The sequence below is a fragment of the Meleagris gallopavo genome, chromosome 7, assembly GCF_000146605.3.
Source record: "Meleagris gallopavo isolate NT-WF06-2002-E0010 breed Aviagen turkey brand Nicholas breeding stock chromosome 7, Turkey_5.1, whole genome shotgun sequence".
Taxonomy (NCBI): domain Eukaryota; kingdom Metazoa; phylum Chordata; class Aves; order Galliformes; family Phasianidae; genus Meleagris; species Meleagris gallopavo.
This window is the reverse complement of record NC_015017.2, coordinates 25,167,306-25,172,595: the sequence shown is the minus strand read 5'-3', so window position 1 is coordinate 25,172,595 and position 5,290 is coordinate 25,167,306.

Sequence of the window (5,290 nt, the reverse complement as noted above, 5' to 3'; positions counted from 1 at the left end):
AGTTCCCACTTATGAGCTTTTCAGTAGAAAACAGCTCTAGTGAAGTCCTTGCTCTTTTTTTTTTTTTACTGCAATTTTCTGATTTATGATATTTGCTACCTGACTGTCATTAGGATGAAGCAATGGAAGATTTGGGTAAATATCATGTATGGAAAATCATTCCTTAAATCATTCACTGTCTGTTTCTTAGTATTTCTAGATGGGAAAGCAGCAACATCTCTAGGGATGTTTTTTCTATCAGTTGGACTAATGTGATTAACAGTCTAAATGCTCCAAGTAAATCCATCACTGGCATCAGTTGCATTAAAGGTGAGCTTTCTTTGCTTATGAGTATCCCAGTAAAAACCCAGTGTCTGCTTCTGAGAGCCAGTGGATCAAGTTGAACACTTATTTTTATCCCCACTGAGTTTTGGATTAGTGTTCTTGTACAACAAGTACAGAAACATTACCCTCTTGTGAGCTTTGTGTCGACTGAAATGTTTTGGGAAACTCCCTTGTATCAGAAGCACCTCGACTGCAGTATGCCATGTTCTGTTCCTAGGTGAGTGGTTAACTGTAAAGACTTGCTGACACCACACAAGCTTCAGTAGGGCAGAGTTACTTTCCTTTTTGTTTTCCTTGTTTCTATAGTTTTGTGTGGAGACTTTTGTTTGTTTTTCTGCACCAATAATGTAAGGAGAGCAGACTTATAACGTGCTTATCTGGATCTTATCACAAAGCAGACTTATGCTAATACAGTCACTTGTTAGACCACAAACATGGGAGCAGAGTGTGGGTCATATAAGATAGGAGAAAGCACAAAGCATGACAAGAATAGCTTTGGAAAGGTTTGGGGGCTAGTACTGGACAAACAAAGAAATAAGGGTGACACTGTAGACAAGAGGTTTGATTACTGAGAAGTAGAGGAGGAAAAAACCCATCAAGGAGAAGCAGAGGGGAGGCGTTACTTTTCAGGGGCTATTATACACTTGCTATATCCAATATTAGCAGGCACACTTTATGAAAGAGTCTGAAACTGGAAAGGATTCAGGAAAGAGATAAAAGAGTGAGTCATTGTCTGGAAAAAAGCCTTGAAACCAGAGACGAAAAAAGCTGGTGCATGTAGCTTTTCAAAAGGTTAAAACTTGACTTTAACTGGTTATAATTGTGCCTATCTGGATAAGAGGTGACTCATGGTACAACTGGAGGTTTGAAGCTGAAGAAGAGCTTAATTGCTATTAGATCTGAGATGCTAAAATACGAACAACCTTTAAAATAATAATAATTTGCCTTTAAAGCCACCTTAGAGTGTCTGGATATCTTCTCTAAGAGACCTTAAATAAGTGGAGAAATTCTTCTATGATTTCTTTGGGCAGCATCCCACAAAGCTCATACAAAATTGATTGGAATAATCTCTTTGACTTTGAACTCAGTAAAATTTCTCAGTTGTCAGTTTGACTTCAATTCAGTCTTCCAGCTTGTGGTCCTGTTTATAGTCTATCTTAAGACCTATTAGGAAGATAATTAGTGTTGTCTTATTTTTGGAGGACAGATATCTGTTAAAAAGCTTCCTTATAACTGGTGCCAGTGGAAAGCCTCTTGAGAGCCTGCTTGACTTTCAGAGCTCTTCATTGTTGCCATATTGCTTTAACTTCTGAGTTACAGCTGGCTGTCTTCCTATAAATTGGGTCGAGGACTCAAAGACCAAACAAAGACTTAAATCTCTGTTTGTTTGTATAGTAAAGCTAGGACAGATAAATTAGGGTAAGGCTTGAGCGTGCAGCACGTGAACAGGACACACACTTTTGTGCTCTAATGCTGCTTCTGTGGTTTTTGAGAACTCACTTTGGCCAAAAAATGTTATTAGTGAGTGAGCACGCTCAAGGGTGTGATTTGTGGCAGTAGAAGCAAGCAAAGCTCACGTTTGTGTATGAAATAGAGGAAATTTAATGAAAATTCAAGCTTTAATGAAGGTGATTTGGGTTGTTTAGGCCACTGTGACTTAAAAAAAAAAAAAGAAAAAAGAGAAACTATTTTGATTAAAGAGAGCCACAATGAGCAGCTGGGTAGTGTTACTATTTGGTGTATCAGCCACAGGCAGGCCTGCTGTCTCCTTCTGTGAGGGCTATGGAGAAATCTGGCAGCCTTTGAGAATGTCTCACTTCTCAGCTCATACACGAAGTCAAATAAAGGAGAAATAAATTCACTTCATCATCAGTCTGTCTGAGGAGTCAGCTACTGATAGTGAAAACACATAATATTGCACAAATACAACAGAGTCATTTGAAATCTCCTATAGAGAGTTGCCACTGTACCAGTTAAAGATAAGTCTATCCAGTATCCGATTAGAATGTATTGATCTGAGTTTCAGAGAAAAAGCTGAAAAGCAATCAAGCTTTATTAAGCTAAATTTTCAAGACTATCAGCATGCTATTTCCACTGCCGAGGGAAAAATTGGCCTGTGCTAGCACAGGTGAGAAATGCTTTTCTCTATGTTCTGCCAGTCTCCGCACTTCCCTCTTGTAGATTTTATGGATGTCTCTTGGAAATACTAAGAGGGAAGAAGTCATGGAATATGTCCAATGGCACAACAGTGGGCAGGTTGACTTGTTAGAGGTTATTTTGTACAACTGACGGCTCAAAAAAATGAACCCCAGAGTAGTGTGTTGATACCTGCATCATTCTCTATAAAAATTTTTCAATTCTCAGCTTCAAAGAGGGCACTGCAGAAGTTACATTTAATATAGATGCCAGTATCCCAAAGATGAGTCATGAATTGTAGTCATTAATCATGATTATTGGGTGGACTATCAAGACCCTGTGTGACTTCTCTGACAAACAAACTGTGTGCTGTCTTGCAAACTTCAGACATGATAGCTACACAAATGAACTCTATTTCAGTGTCTTTTTTTTTGTTTGTTTGTTTTCTCCAATGATAGAAATTTCTATCTTGTGGTACGCTACTTCCTGGGCCAGCAGATATATCTGCAGGCACTTCATAAATATGAATTTAGAATGAGTAGGTTTCATACTGGGATTTCATTGTAGTAGTTAAACAATAGCCACCATGAAGTAATTTGGAACTCCTCTTGCCTGAGCCAGCATGTAGATCTGGAAATCTACAAAGCAGTTCTTATCTGGGAAAAATGAGATAAATTTTGCTGTGTACCATGTGTTCTTAAGTCAGTTGTACTAAGAGTCTGAAGATCAATCAGCAAAGATTAGGCTGATTATTGCAACTTTCTTTAGGCAGCCTTCTATTTCTAATAAATGGCAACACCTCCTATGTATGTCAGTAACACGTTCTCCTGCTGCCTGTTTAAACAATTGCGATTTCAGTTATATACCCATAATATCATCATTATTAAGACAGATCAGTGAATATTTCTCTTCACATTACATTCCACTGCTTCCCATAGCTGTGTGAGCTGTGACCCCTGTACGCAGCTAGGGAAGCTTTGGGGAAAGCTGCAGGTGTTTTGTTACTCCTGTAATGCCTCATGTAGGGGACTGGACGAAAGTTCAGTGTATTTTATGATTGGACTTTGCTTCCCCTCTCATCTCCCTGCAAAGATCCTTCAAGTGCAAAAAACCAATAGTGACTTCCTTTCAGAGGCTATGTTCAAGAACCTATACTTTTTCAAACAGCTGATGTAGTCATTGCAATCCTTCCAGTCCCCTCTTGTGAATGTCTGCATCTTGAGTGGATTCAGAAATACCTGAGGCATTTTAGATAAGCAAGACTATCATATGAAGTCTACAGAAAGAGAAGCAATGAACCACATAGGGGTATTAAACATGAAAAGTATAGATTAAAACATTTTTGTAACCTTATCAGCTTTCAAAATACTGCAAGGTTTGAGGTTCTTTCTCTTCCTCTTTCAACTAAAAGTTACACCTACTTTTAGTTAAATGTATGTCGTTGATTGCATTTTTGATTACTGCATTTTCCAGTGTTTGTGTGTGTGTCTGGATCTCTAAACAACATCTGTACAAAACTCTTGAAGGCAAGTAGCCCTGTTTCCATAAATTAATTTATTCAGTACAGTGTGGATCTTCAGCCTTTTAAAGGGCAGTGAATTAATCTTGCAAGGAATTTCCATTTTCCCCATTATTGGGTGATGTCATTGCAGGCATAAAGAAAGAAAACGAATATAGCTGGAGCAGCCAAAATTCACAGGAGCAGAAGATGTTAATTTTTTTTGTTTGGATTAGAAGTTCATTTCAGACTAGTATATTTTTCCAGCATTTAAAGCCACTAGGTTTTTATTTAGTATGTTTTTACCAAGTTTTGGTATTAGTGAGAAGTCAAGAGCTGGCAAGAACTGGTCGTAATCAGGTATTGCTTAATCTGTTCTCGCTGCCTGTAGATGCTGCAGTACTTCCACTACAGAGCCAACCCACTGAAAATCCCCGCAGGACCAAGTGCAGAGATTTTGAATCTTCCACAACTGGAAAATCCTGATCTCTTTGTGATTTCCTAAGTCCAATTTGCAATATAGTGACAAAACTGCTTTTTCAGCATGAAACAAAATAGTAGTTATACTGAGTGAGGGTAAATCAAAGTGATTCCATTGGTATTCTGAAGAAACTTCAGTGTTCTTTATCTCCTTTTCTGTCTCTACCTAGTAGAAATATATAATGCACTAAGAATGTTCTTTAGCTCAGTCAATGGCTTCTCATGATTTTTAAGGCTGAAGTTGCTTTGGTATAGAGCTGTCAACAGAGATAATTTTATTTTTTTTTTAACACCGTGCTGTGGGGATGTAGATGTATATACCTAAAAGAAGTATTGCACTAAAAATGAGAAAGTCATGGGATCATCTCCTACTTACAGGATCGTTATAGGCCCAGACTGAAGTCAACAAATTCTGCTACTGTCTTAAAATGACTTTGATCACTCTCATACAAGGAGCAGCCTCAAACCACCGGGGATTATCTCTGTTTAGAAACTGTTCTCTTGTTAGTTTATTTTACACGTTAGTAGGCTTTGTCTTTTTGGATTGATAAGGGCATCTGACAGTTATTTTACTGACATGTAAGGCGTGACTCTAATGGACCTCTCGGACTCAGGTCACTTGATTCTTCCGTGCAGCAGGTGTAGTAGCACTGTAGGAGAGTGGTTAAATCACAGGCAGCACTTGAATCTACAGAAAGTAGAAGTTAATATACATAGCATGGCGGAAATCTGGCAAAAAAAAGAGCCCAGAAAAATCCTTTTCTCATCTCTGGGAGATCTATGAGGTACCACAGGAGCTACCCAAATAAAATTGGAAAAGTTATCATCAGTGCTTTTTTTTTTTTTTTTTTT